This window comes from Gallus gallus, chromosome 9 (assembly GCF_016699485.2).
Source record: "Gallus gallus isolate bGalGal1 chromosome 9, bGalGal1.mat.broiler.GRCg7b, whole genome shotgun sequence".
Classification (NCBI taxonomy): domain Eukaryota; kingdom Metazoa; phylum Chordata; class Aves; order Galliformes; family Phasianidae; genus Gallus; species Gallus gallus.
In genome coordinates this window covers 7,101,476-7,114,329 of record NC_052540.1, presented here as the reverse complement: position 1 = coordinate 7,114,329, position 12,854 = coordinate 7,101,476, and the positions used below count along the sequence as shown (strand labels likewise).

Genomic DNA, 12,854 nt, shown 5'->3' with positions numbered 1-12,854 from the left:
TGCCACTATGAAATCAGTAATGGTTAATGCGTACACAGAAGTCAGAAAGCACTGTATCTATCTTATGTTTCTCAGCATGTATATTGGCCGTATCAGCAAAGTCTAAATACCAGAAATAGACACACCTTAGCACCTTGGGAAAGCTTTTGGTCTTTCTCCTTTCCTCTCCTCTCCTCTCCTCTCCTCTCCTCTCCTCTCCTCTCCTCTCCTCTCCTCTCCTCTCCTCTCCTCTCCTCTCCTCTCCTCTCCTCTCCTCTCCTCTCCTCTCCTCTCCTCTCCTCTCCTCTCCTCTCCTCTCCTCTCCTCTCCTCTCCTCTCCTCTCCTCTCCTCTCCTCTCCTCTCCTCTTTCCTTACTGGATCTCTTCTGTTCACTTCTTTATATTAGGAAAATAAAAGAAGAGCCATTCCTACTTGAGATTTCCTATAATATTCTTTGTTGTTGTATGCTGCATTTTATAAATTAAGTATATAGCAATTAGTGTTTAGTGTGGCTAGTAAGAGCATATCACCTGCCCCCCCTTTTTTTTTTCTTCTTTGTTTCTCCTGGCTTTTCTATTTAAGTAAAAGAAATTCCTGAATCCATTTCCACTTGAATGGTGAGCAGCATTGCATGGAAGACTAGAAACTGTATGTACCTGTGTTGATGATATTTGCCCCCCTGGTCAGAAGGGGAAGGGTTTATAGTCTGCTTAAATTCAGATGGCGTAATATAAACAGAGCACTTTATCTTTCTCCTTCATCTCTCTGATGGAGCAGGGCATTTATTTTTCTGGCAAGTGTTGTGTTTTCTTTTTAGTCTGTGTACCCCCTCTGTAGCACAGAAATCATTTCCTTATAGCTGTTTTTACAGAGCAGGGTAAAAGTTGATGTATTCATTACCAAGGCTCCCCAGGCATTTTTTGTGTGCAGTATATAGAGATGTACTGAATGAAAGATATCCACTGCCAGCTTGTCAGCCCAAGCATGGGGCTGTGCAGTGCTCCTCAGTGAGTGCCTTGTCCTGTGACTCCTGCCTGCTCTCCAGTGACTTTAACAAAAAAGAAAGGAGACTTGAAAGCCAAACCATAAGTGATAAATTGAAATGTAGAAGTGATACTTTAGACCATCTCCTGCCCGTGCACACACAGCGCAGGATGATCATTGCCCCTTGAGATGCTGGCTCCTTTGTCAGATGTTTTATTTCAAAAAATAAAAGAACAAAGGAAAAAACACAGTTTTTTATTTCCTGTAAACTTAATTAAAATGTAAGAGATCACACTCGTAGCATATCAGTAGTGCCGTAATGTAAAAACTTCGCACCTATTGCATGTTAGCTAGAGCTGATGTTTCTTGTAGGAGAAAAGATATGTTTCTGAGGATAAAAACTTCATGCTGACCTAGACTGCTTAGAATTGTGAGCTGAGAATGCCATTCTTGGCCAATGTCGTGTTTTCTTCCTAAAGGATGACGAGCTTCATTACAAGTGAAAATCCTTACTGTCTTAGGAGCTCCTCTTCTGATATGTCTTCTGCTCTTTCTTCATAGGAACATTTCCCATGTGAAAGTCTTTCCTTCTTTCACACTGTGCAGTCAGGCACTGCACAAGATTGGCCAGGCAATGTATAAAATGTCAAGTTCTGGGCATTCTGGGCATAGTACTAAAAGTCAGCCTGAACACGTGATTTTCTTAGAATATGTAATTTTTAAATTATTTCATCTTAATTTATAGTAATAGACTTTTTGTCTGTCTTCAGACCGGCTTCTGAGTTTGCCTGAAGTGACAGCTGGCACAGCTTTGGATGAGGTCCTCCACAGCTGTCCAATGAAGCAGCTGTGATCTGTGCTTCAGTTGTGTTCCTATGTGTTTGTGTAGCTTCACATTCCCTGAATTCATCTTACCCCATGTGTGTGGCTTCAGCACAAGCAAACCACATAATGAGACGCAACTGAGAAAAAAATAAATGGAACAAAAGAGAAAAGCACAGTTACTGCAAATGAGAAGAAGAAATGCTGCTTTGCATTGAGCAAGAGGTTTCATTAGTATCTTATTCTATTAGCAGAGGGTGTGTCTTCAGGTTGTGGTCCAAAAATTAACTAAATAAATGTTTAATTTGAGGTAGCATGGCTAACAAGCAAAAGCTATTAGTGAAGACTCTCTGGGAGCATCTTAAGCTTTAGGTCCCGTTCTGAATTTCTCCATTTCCTCTAGTTACGCCTAAACTTGTACAGATGGTATAATGTCAACAGTTTGTCTTTGGAATTATTAATTGAAGTATATGCTTGAAAGTGATTGTGTGTCTGGAAAGATAGGCAGTTACAGCTCAGAGAAAAAGAATGATTCTTCTCCTCTTGTATTTTATTTTCATGGATGATGCTGATGATATCATTCAGGCAGGGCAGGGTGAAGTACAGTGGTTAGGTCACCTTAATGAGGGCAAATAAAATGTGTTTCTTCCAAAGAGGTGGAGACCCTTTTTAATTAGACGTTTGTGAGGCACTGTTATTTTTTATGTGTTATTTTTATTGGGGCTGTTTTCCCAGGAATCTACACTTAACAGAGGGATGTTTTATGTGGCGTGTTCTGGTTTGTGCATGGAGGCAGAAGTTTTAATGTAATTGTTTAGGAGCAAGTAATATATATAATGTATATTTACCATTTATACCTGCTGTTTAGATATACTATTCAAGCTTTTATGACTTCAGAATAATAGAAATAGTAAGCTTTTATATATACCTTTTCCTACACAGTCTACGTAACATGACTTCTGGGGATCTGTTTGGTCGTGCTCTGCAGTTCCCTATGTCTAGCACTGTGGAATGAAGAGCTCTGTATGTGTTTCTTTATCATTATTCTAATGGATGAACCTTCTTCATTAAAAAGTTTTCCTCTCTAAAACAAGAAATCTCCAAGATAGGTAGTGACTCCATGCCTCCACTGTATTTTGTAATGGCTATGAAAAGCCTTCAGATTCTTGAGCTTCTTTGAAATAAATTGCCAGAGCATCAGAGGGACCGAAAGGGTCTTTTTGAGACCAAAGCTGGAACACAGAAATTTCAGATACCTGGCCACCTTCTGGAAGGAACAGGCTCCCTTTAGGCTGTGTGTGGATGTTTGAAAGCAGAGGAATGAGCACCAAAAAGCATGCAGCTGCCTCTGCTTTTGACATGACATACTAAGAGCAACACTGTGCCTTAAGTATTGCCCCACACCAGGACTTCAGTGTTTGCATGCTGGGAGGACACCTTCTTACACTTGGGGTTCCCATTCAAATGACAACTTTTCGTGCTGTATTTCAAATCCTTTTCCTTCAAAGCACAACTGCCGTGGAGGAGCTAATGCCCTTATTTAATGTAATAACTCGGTGATTAATATATCCTGTCAGAGTGTGGGAAACCTGAATTCAATTTCCTTTTCTGCCTGAGGGATTTGAACTCCAGACCACACAAAGTGACCTGATCAGCAAGTGACGGTATTTTGTAGGTGAAGAAGATTTTCATTCATGCTTTCTAAGGTGTGCAAGCAACATGAAAAAGCATGTATTAAGAAGGCTAATTGCTCTGTTACGTGGTGGTCACTGGTCAGAAAGCTGATCCCAGCTTTTCCCACTCTCAGCTGTAACTATTATGGTGCTGGGTATCAGGGGTGCCTTCTTCAGCCATGTATGTATGGGCTGAGAGCTTGTGGGCATTTTCCGAGCTTGTGTCTAATAGAGCTCTGCGTGTTTAGGCCATGAATGCACAAGTTACTCAGTCCCATAGGACCTTACAGGCAAGTGTAAGTATCAGGCTTCTCCATGCTCTCTGAAAACAGCCAGAAACACAGCTTTAATGACCAGGACATCTTGAGCACCCAGAAGGGAGGTGCAGTTTTGGGTGGCTCTTCAGCAGGTCTTTTGAGGGCTGGAATTCTGGCATGGGCACAGGAGCCCACAGCTTTCCCCAGGTTCAAGGCCCATCTTTCAAAAGCTGGAGGAAAGGGTGACACTTAATCACTTTAGTGTGTGTGCAGGGCAATACTATGCTTGGCTGATTGCATTGGGTATGGTTGCCTACTATTCCAGCTTGCTGTTACACTGTTACATTTTGTTGGTCACTGAATTATTTTCATTCCCAGTACCAGGGCAGTCCTGAAACAGACTGTGGATGTGTGTAGGTCAAGGGGAAGGAAAATTAAGGGTCACTGTAAGTTTACACAGTGGTGCTTTTTCATTTTCTATAAAGCTAGCTGCATTTAGGCTCCCTGTTGGGTTAGCTTTTTTTTTCCCTTGTCTATTATTTTCAAAGAAGAGAGTGCATATGACAGTCTGAGAATAGCACCAGCCTGAACACAGATGGTAGGGATTACACCACACTGAGCCCTGACCTTCAAAAGCCTGCCGTTTCTTTTCAAGGTTTCTCTTCTTTGACAGGTGGACTGGCTTTTGTCAATTACTTTCATTAATGCATTTTTTTCATTATGATCAATTACCTGTGCTTTAGTCTTTGTCTCAAAATTACGGCAAAGCAGGTTCCAAATAGAAAAACTGAAACAGTTTCCCTTACTTATTCCCGTTTTTGTTGCCCCAGGGTACTCTGAAGCGCTGGAACATTTAACTCACAGTGAAGAAATACTGCCCAGCTTCTGTTCAACATCATCGTCAGCCGCTTGGTTGGGCGATTCTGGCCAGTGCACAAGGTAAAAGATACTCCATCTAGTCACAGATCAAGTTTTCGGGGGTTATATTTAAAATACATTATTTTCTGAGCTAGTTATAAATGACCAAAACATTAGAAATGGAAGCAGAAGTTAAGCATTTATTTTATAATCTGGATGGCAAGTGTACATAGGATGAGATACAGCCATTCTGTATGTAATGTAATACTATGTGAAAATCAGCTATTCCAGAGAAAGTCTGCTGAACTCAGTGGGAATGCACTGGTACAAATGGAAACAAAATTTCTTCATTAGAGATACTGACAGGCAGGTTAGAAATCCAGGTGCTTCTTGGAAACCCCATGTCTCCACGAGACAGGGCCACAGAGTCCAGAACTGGGCTGCTGATGTAAGAATCTACTCTTGGAAGTGTGAGTTCTCCTCTACTGTTTTGCATTCTGCTGAGAATATTATCAGTGGTTTTCCTCCACGTCACGGAGTGTCTGTGACTGTGGCAAACAAGGAAAGCAGTGACCAGTTGTTCCTTCAGCTCAGCATTTCACCAAATGAGTCTGGTCTGCATTTTTATTTTCCAACAGATGTACAGATTTCACTGCTCACAGTAACTGATTTGTCCCTAACCTGAGATTATCTCTGCTAAAAATAAACTGAGGAGTCAGACCATTACCTGTGGCCTTATGACAATAGGGCAAAATGAGGTCCTTCGGTTCCTTCAGTCCTTCATGTAGCCTCCTTGCTCTCTGCATCTGGAACGAGTGGCAGAGAGGCTGGGTGCTGCTCTGCCCTGCCCTGCAGTGTTTGCCCTTAGTCATTCAGAGCAGCACAGTGTCTGCTAAAATACTGCGCACGGTTTGGCCCAGGTTTCCATTTCCAAATGAGCGTCAGCAGATAATTTCTCAAGAGCTGTAGACACAGAGGGAAGAATTTGTAAAGGACTGAAATGCTTTCCTGGCTTGGTTCCTCCTTTTACAGTGTGTTGAAACTTGAGGGATGGTCCCAATCCTCTGTTTCCTGGCCCAAACAGGTCAACAAACAATAAATCTGTCTTAAATTTGGTAATATTTGTTCCAACTACGGTACAATCTTTAGAATAACACCCTGCTGCTGTAAAACATGTTGAAATACAGTGTTGCATCATCAGTGCTGTTTGTTACTACAGTGTTACTACAGTAAATGGTGGTGCAATGCATACTTTGGAATTAAAAGTACATTTTTAATACGGCATTTTTACTTTGCGTAAGACTTACGATCCAGGACAGTAAGGATGTTGATACAATGTAAAAAGGTGATAAAAGAGCCTAATGAGATTTGCTTGATTTTAAAACTTCATTTAAAAAGGGATTTGTCATTAGCACCAAATGTGTGGGGTCAAAATCAAGACCTCAAACACACAATAGCACTGCATTTTAATAGTGAGTTATCATTTAAAAATAGCTTTAAATACTCATTTCCAACAAGACTCTCTTACAAAAATGAGCTTTGAGAGCTATAAGGTACCTAAAAACTGGAAGCAATTGGAGTGTTGTTCATTTTTTTGTTTTAAGAGAGAAGCGATCATTATTTTCAGACTTCTGATTATATGAATGAGAATTTTGCCTCAGATTCTAGTAAAAAAAAGTAGGTTAGGTCTCCAATGAGTGCTACTGCTCTGAGTAGCTTGAAGGAGGCAAGCCAAGTATGTGCAGGGTTCTGATTTTTTGAACAAACTGGGTAGGAAGATATAATGCATTCTAGAAATTCAGCTATTTAGGAAGAACTTTGCAGGTGGCATCCTCCTAAAATTTAATTATCTACATTACTTCTTATTTATAGGTCTACCAGCTGGTTTAGCAGTCACGGAAAGTATTTATCATAAACACAAAGGTTTTGGGAAAAGGGAAATTACATTGCAATCTTCTGTATGTACCAGCCCTTTGAAAACGTACTAAAACATTTTACAGAGTAAAGCCATGAGAGTAATTTAATCAGTGAAGCAATGCACCTCACTCTGCACAAAAGCTAATTTGAATCCTTCCACTGCAAGGCAACGACTGCAGAAAGAGGTGGCCTTTATTTAGATGAGATGCTTGCAGACGCATAGAAAACCATACCAGCAGCTGTCTGCAGGAGCCAGCCACACCTCAAGATTTTTTTCCTTCCTGTACAGCTTGCCTTGAGGATTGCCTTAACATGTAGTGTGGAAACAGCGAGTGAGAGCTACTGACATAAACTCTGAGTATTCATGGGTTACTGTTGCATTCCTCAGCAGAAAAGCTACAGCATCTGTCAGAACACCCTGGCGAGTAATTGCAGTAATACACGATACAAATAAAAGCCAGTTCCGTAGAAATATGTCGGTTTTCTATTTCATAATTCTTGTCAGTGACTTCTCATCCAACTAGTACCACTACAGGCGGTAAATAAAAAACCTAACTCATCTCTCTACTGTGGTTTAGTTGTGCTTATTAAATTATCTGATTACTGATGGTACGCTGTGCAATAATGACACGCCATACATCAGAAAAGCACACAAGAAGACCAAAAGCATAGCCTTTGTCTAAACGATATATAACTGTATAAATACGTATATAGTTTTGATACATAAATAAAGATGTAGCTATCTAAAAGCACTTGTCAGAAATATTTTCATTCACTGCTGGAAGAATATCTAACTTGAAAATGTGAAACATCTCTCCCTCTCTCTTCACTTTCTCTCCCCTTCGCCCTCCCACCCAAAAATAGAGTTGTTAAAAGTTTTCAGTAAAATACCTTCTCTTCTATGATCAATGGTCGCATTTTGGTATTAAAAAAAAAGAAGAAAAGGAAGAAGTTTCCTCTTTGGTTGTTTCAAAGAGAAGTGTTCTGTATAACTAGTTAATATTTTATGCTTATTACCTTTTTCCTTATTAATTTGTGCTCAAATTCAGAAACTCCCTTGAACATACATTTGTTGTCAAGCATGTGCTTAGACCTTATTAAAAGGTACAGGTGAAAAGGACCGACTGCAAAGAAGCTGTGGCGGGATATCTCAAATGTTGGATTATTAATAACCCATGCTTACATTGTGCAGAAATGGGTCTGACTGACATTAATGCTAGTGGAAAAAGTAAGAGATTTGTCAATTACAAATACAAAATAGTGATTTTCTTTTTTCCCATTGAATCATTCCTGTTGGATTTACGTGGTTATGCATGAAAGAGACATTCCCAAAGAATTTGACTGAGTGAGATTTATTTGCACAGGAGTCGAGATCTACTGAAAAGCTATGAACTGAGATATGAAACCAGATTTTACTCAGGGCGGAAGTTCAGTTCATATCTATAAGTTGTTAACAAGGAGTAATAGATTTTAAGACCTGCCTTAATATGCCGCTGCTGTGAGAACTTGTTCCCAAACTTTTGTGCTCTTTAATTCCTTGCTTTGTTCTTCAGTTCTTCAGCAAGCTCTTAAGCATATAATATGACAAATTTATGTAAAATAATCTGTTATTTCTCTCATTAGTGACATAATTATGTTGCACCACTGTAAGATTACTTTGTCTAATTATGCCTAGGCAGAGATTACTGGTAATTAATATAACAAATAATTTTGACTACAACTACTAATAATTGCTTTCTTGAAGAATTTTCTGAAACCCTTAAGTAATTTTATTACTTCTACATACAGCGTTACAATAATTCCTTAGCAGTTAGTAATTAATTACTTAAAGAATTAATTAATTGCTACATTGAATTACATGTTTAAAACCAAGGAAGAACAGAATAAGCCTTTACTGTCAGAAATGGGGTTTGTAGCTGGCTCTTTCTGGTCACTGAGTCGCAGAGTTCCGGCGGCTCTCAGCCTGTTGCTGAGCAGGGGCTCAGGTGTGCAGTTCAGCCACCAGGAATGCTGTCCTAACTGCTGCTCTGCTCCATCCCAGGAACTGTAGGAGCCCTTCAGTGATTACAGGACACCACAGATGGCATCTGCAAGGCTGAACCATGGGGATGATGCTGCCGTTTTTGCAGGCAAAAGCTATAGAAAAGTGAAGCAGGAGTCCCAAGAAAATGCCTGGACTCATGAGGTAAGAGAGTAATTTTCTTTTGTTGCTGATCAATGTTTTATGTGTGTCTGTGCATGTGCACTCATAGGTTGATTGCTAGTAGGGTGTGTGCAGGTCTGGTTAGGAATGTCATTGCAAGGGTGAGGGGTCCAAGACAGTTTAGGCAGTTTTGCCTAAAAGATGATCTGTGCTGTGAAAGAATCTGAGAACCACTGATATACTATATTATCCCAGGACAAGCCACATTAAAATATGGGTTTGTGAAAGCCTGTTGTTTAAAAGACCGTCTTGTTCCATGTTTTATAACGGCTGATGCCTGTTTTATCTGCACTTCTTTTTTTCTTTTTTTCTTTAAAGATGCATGGACTAAAATTTAAAAGTAAAATTTAATTTACTCTCCCTACCAAACCCTGTGCCTTAGTACCAGGCTCATGCTTCAAGATCCATTTCACTAAGAAATCATTTTCATCTTCTATACTGTGTTGTCTCTTTATTGCCAGGTATTTATTTGTGTTTTATGGTTTCCCTGAGCCTTATTTTCCCACTAATACTGAGCACCACTTGCTGCTGTTGCCACTCATGTCTATCCATTCCCTAAAGTCCTGAAGTTAGCAATCAAGGGAGAAGTTTCATAACTCTGAGGAAGAAAGGCCAAATGATTGATCCAAATCCAAAGGAGTTATACTTTGGCTATAATAAGCAACAAAACATAGTAAATGCTGTGTGGTATATGAATGTCCAGAAGGCCAAACTATTATAGCTATTATAGCTATTATCTGGTGTTCATTCTGCCAAAAAAAGGTGGAAAGAAGCAGCAGCTCAGTGAACCTAGGTAGAAATTTTCCAGCTGAAATTGTTTTCATCAGAAAACCTGTAATTTGTCCAAGATTTACCAAAGCACAGTAAGATGTGACCTCTGAGCAAGGTCTGTTTTGGCCAAATATTTTTCTATTTCATAATGTGTGTTGGTGTTTTCAAATTTCCTACAGTCAGGTGAGGCGCGAGCAATCTAACCTAAAATTAAAGAGTTTGACTTGCTCAGAATGCACTTCTTTTTTTCCTGAGAATTTCATTTTGCAAGCCATCTCCTTTATTTTCTGGCTTGATTTCTTTCAGTTAGAGGGTACAGTTCAAACAACGTGACTCTGAAATTTCCAGTACTCTCAGTCTAATAGATGTACGAGACAGCAGCATGAATTGCACGCTAATCTGATACCACTACCAAAGCACTGCTGGCTGTGTCCTCCAGCATGTCGGCTGAACGTCAGCCAGAGATGTTAACAAAGTGAGCTAAAAACGCTTCTTTTTCACTTTTACAGTAAAACTTCAGTTTTAAGTTTTTGTCATGCCATTGACTTCTTTATTGCATGTGGAGATGCTTCACAAAATGCAGAGTTTATTTTGAGAATTGAACAACATTTTGGGCTCCTAAATTTAAGCCATTATTTTGAATATTATCCTTATTATTATTGTTAAGCTAAATAAAATCCAAAATGGACCTCATGTTTCTCCTTTATTAGTAGGAATTAGGAAATCAAAATTGTTCTTTTCCAAATATCCTATAAATTTTGAGCAAAATACGGAACAAGGATCATAATCCTCCTTTATTGTGTTGTCCTATTAATGCACTAAGCTAAAAACATCCTATACATATACAGTAAAAAGAGAAAGTACATTCTGAATCCTAGCCTAAAGGTTTAATGCTGATACACTGATTCAAACCTTTTCCTGGGAAAACTGGGTCTTGAGTCATTATAGGTTAGATTCCAGAGAGCATTCCTTAAGCTGCTATTTGAAGGCTAAGTTGGTTTTAAGAAAAGCCTTATTTGGGTCTTTATTATTGCATTGCTCATAAAACAACATCCCATAGTTTTATTTCACTTTCTTGTGACATACAGAAATCAGAAAAGGATTAGCTGATGGTAATACCAAACATATTAGAACAATCCCTTTGTATCTGACAGCAAATTGCAAACAGGAGCACTGATCCTATAAGCTGTTGAGTTCATATTTCAGAAGTGCTGAAATATTCAACAGCTTATTAAAAGTCAATACTCATTGTTTCATCTGATGGAAAATTGCAGTGTTCCTCCAGTAATTCCAGTTATAGCAAAAGATCTGTGTAGTTGAGAACTGGAATCTTGGGAATTTCAATGTGACCTTTTTATTAAATTAATATACACCAATTGTGAAATAATGAACTTTTCTGTCTGCATGGATGTGACCATACTCACCATCTTCACGCAGGGTAGATTTTGGTACTCAGTGCTGTGCAGGAATACTTGCTGATTCATAAGCACAGCAATGTTTGGAATAGGCTCTTAAAAACTTAATAGCATCTTTACTTCGTGGTTTGCGCAACAGAGTTCTTCACAGAATCAACACACCATATAATTCAACTAAAATTAACACAATTAAATCTATTACAAGGCCTTACTACATAATTTACTAATCTAGAAGTCATAAACCTTATATGTAAAGTTAATAAATGCTACAATTGAGGTGAGGGTGGTTTGAAGTCTAGCATTAGCTCATAGACAGAGCTGAACACGAGCAATCTCTTTTCCCAAAGGGAAGATATCACAGAAAAAAATAAATAATGTCTTATTTGGATTCTTTTTCATCTTTAAGACATTAGATGTTACTGTACTGGATAGAGAGCAGGAAAAAGGTGCTTTGTAGGAGTACCTGCACAAGATGTGTAAAGATTTAACACGTATGTTCTGTATCAGGCTTTGTAGAGAGTCCTTACCAAAAACGTGGAAAGACATCAAAATAATGTTTCTGTTCTCAGTGTCAAAACTGAGCGGCGTTGAACCCCATGCAAAAGTCTTGGCAGCTTCCAGGATCAAAGTACAAGTTCTGCACTACTTCTGAACAGACAGCTGATGAGCAGCATCACCAGCTGCACTTGTAATATTGCTTTTCTGTGGAGATTCTGCTTTATCTATGTTCATTATCACACAACATCTGCATTTGCTGCTACTGTGCTGCTGAGTGCCAGTGTTTTGTGCTAGTGTAAAAAGAGAGGGAATTTGTTCTTCATGTAGAAAGGATGCACAGTGTGTTTGCAGCCAGAGACTGGTCTATAAATCTGGTTACTGATACAATCTCATGTAAAGACTTGCAAAAAAATGTTCTATGGGAACTTTTATTAATACAGTCATTCCTTTATTCATAAAGGTCATTGAAACAGGATAGTAGAAGTATTTGAATGTTGTTTGGTTTTTTGTTTGTTTTTTATTCAGCAGTGCATTACTACAGCTTTTCCTTTTTTGCTTTGTATAGTTTAGATAAAAATGTTTAAAGACTACTTTAGAAGAGAAAGGCAAAGTTAGAAGACAAAATGAAGTCAAGATGTGCCCTTCTTACAGAGTTAACTGTCATGCAGTATGCCAGGCAACTGTTACTATGAGGTGTTTAATATTTGCTGTTTATTTTATTTTTTATTTTTTATTATTTTATTTTTATTTTATACTAGAGGCAAAAATACATATTCTTAAATCAGAAATTTTCTTCTCACAGTTTAACCACGAGTTTTGCAAAGGATTACTTGCAGTGCTCTTTCCAACTCTCAGTTCCTTTCCTGTGTTGCATTTGTGGATTCCTCCAGTGTCTGAAGAGGAGAATTTAATAATGAATCTATTCTCTATTTTAAGAAGTTGATTTAGGTTTCTATCTTTCAGTAGGAGATTCCCCCATAAAAAAAAAAAAAAATGCACTTGAGGGAATATTGTGTTCTTTGCATTCTGCTAGATCCATTATCATTAGTTAGAGCAGGGAAGCAGATGTGCAGGTTGCAAAAATGCAAGGCAACCCTTGCAAAACAAAATAAAGAATAGAATAAGCCATTCTTATTAATTTGCACACATGCTAGACTTGTCCAAATGCATTAGGTGTGATAGTTTCCCTTCCCAGAGATCTCTGATACATACTGTGGTAGACCGTAAGGTGAGGAGAAGGGGTGATTGCAAAAGCACCTGTCACTGGGCAAAGCACTTAACTAAAAAGTTGTCCAAAGGCCTCCTGCTTTTTTTAATACCCATCTACAAAATCTAGTGCTTTGTAGCTCCATGTTAACATTGTTGATATGGGGTGAATCACAAACATTCCACAAATGTGATTTGTTTTCTTACGTTGAGCAGTGGCGAGGTGTAAGGACAAGTTCCTCAACTGGTATGTTTTCATTCAGGAAAACC

The 12,854-nt window shown here is 38.7% G+C and overlaps 1 long non-coding RNA gene across 1 annotated transcript in view; it reads left to right on the top strand.

Moving 5' to 3' along the window:
* The window catches only part of LOC101749943, a 282,047-nt gene that overhangs the window by 173,022 nt on the left and 96,171 nt on the right, over nt 1-12,854 (top strand). Inside the window, exons 6-7 of the long non-coding RNA XR_005862193.2 lie at nt 4,547-4,655; nt 8,533-8,676. This is a non-coding gene — a long non-coding RNA (uncharacterized LOC101749943). The remainder of the gene's footprint in view (nt 1-4,546; nt 4,656-8,532; nt 8,677-12,854) is intronic.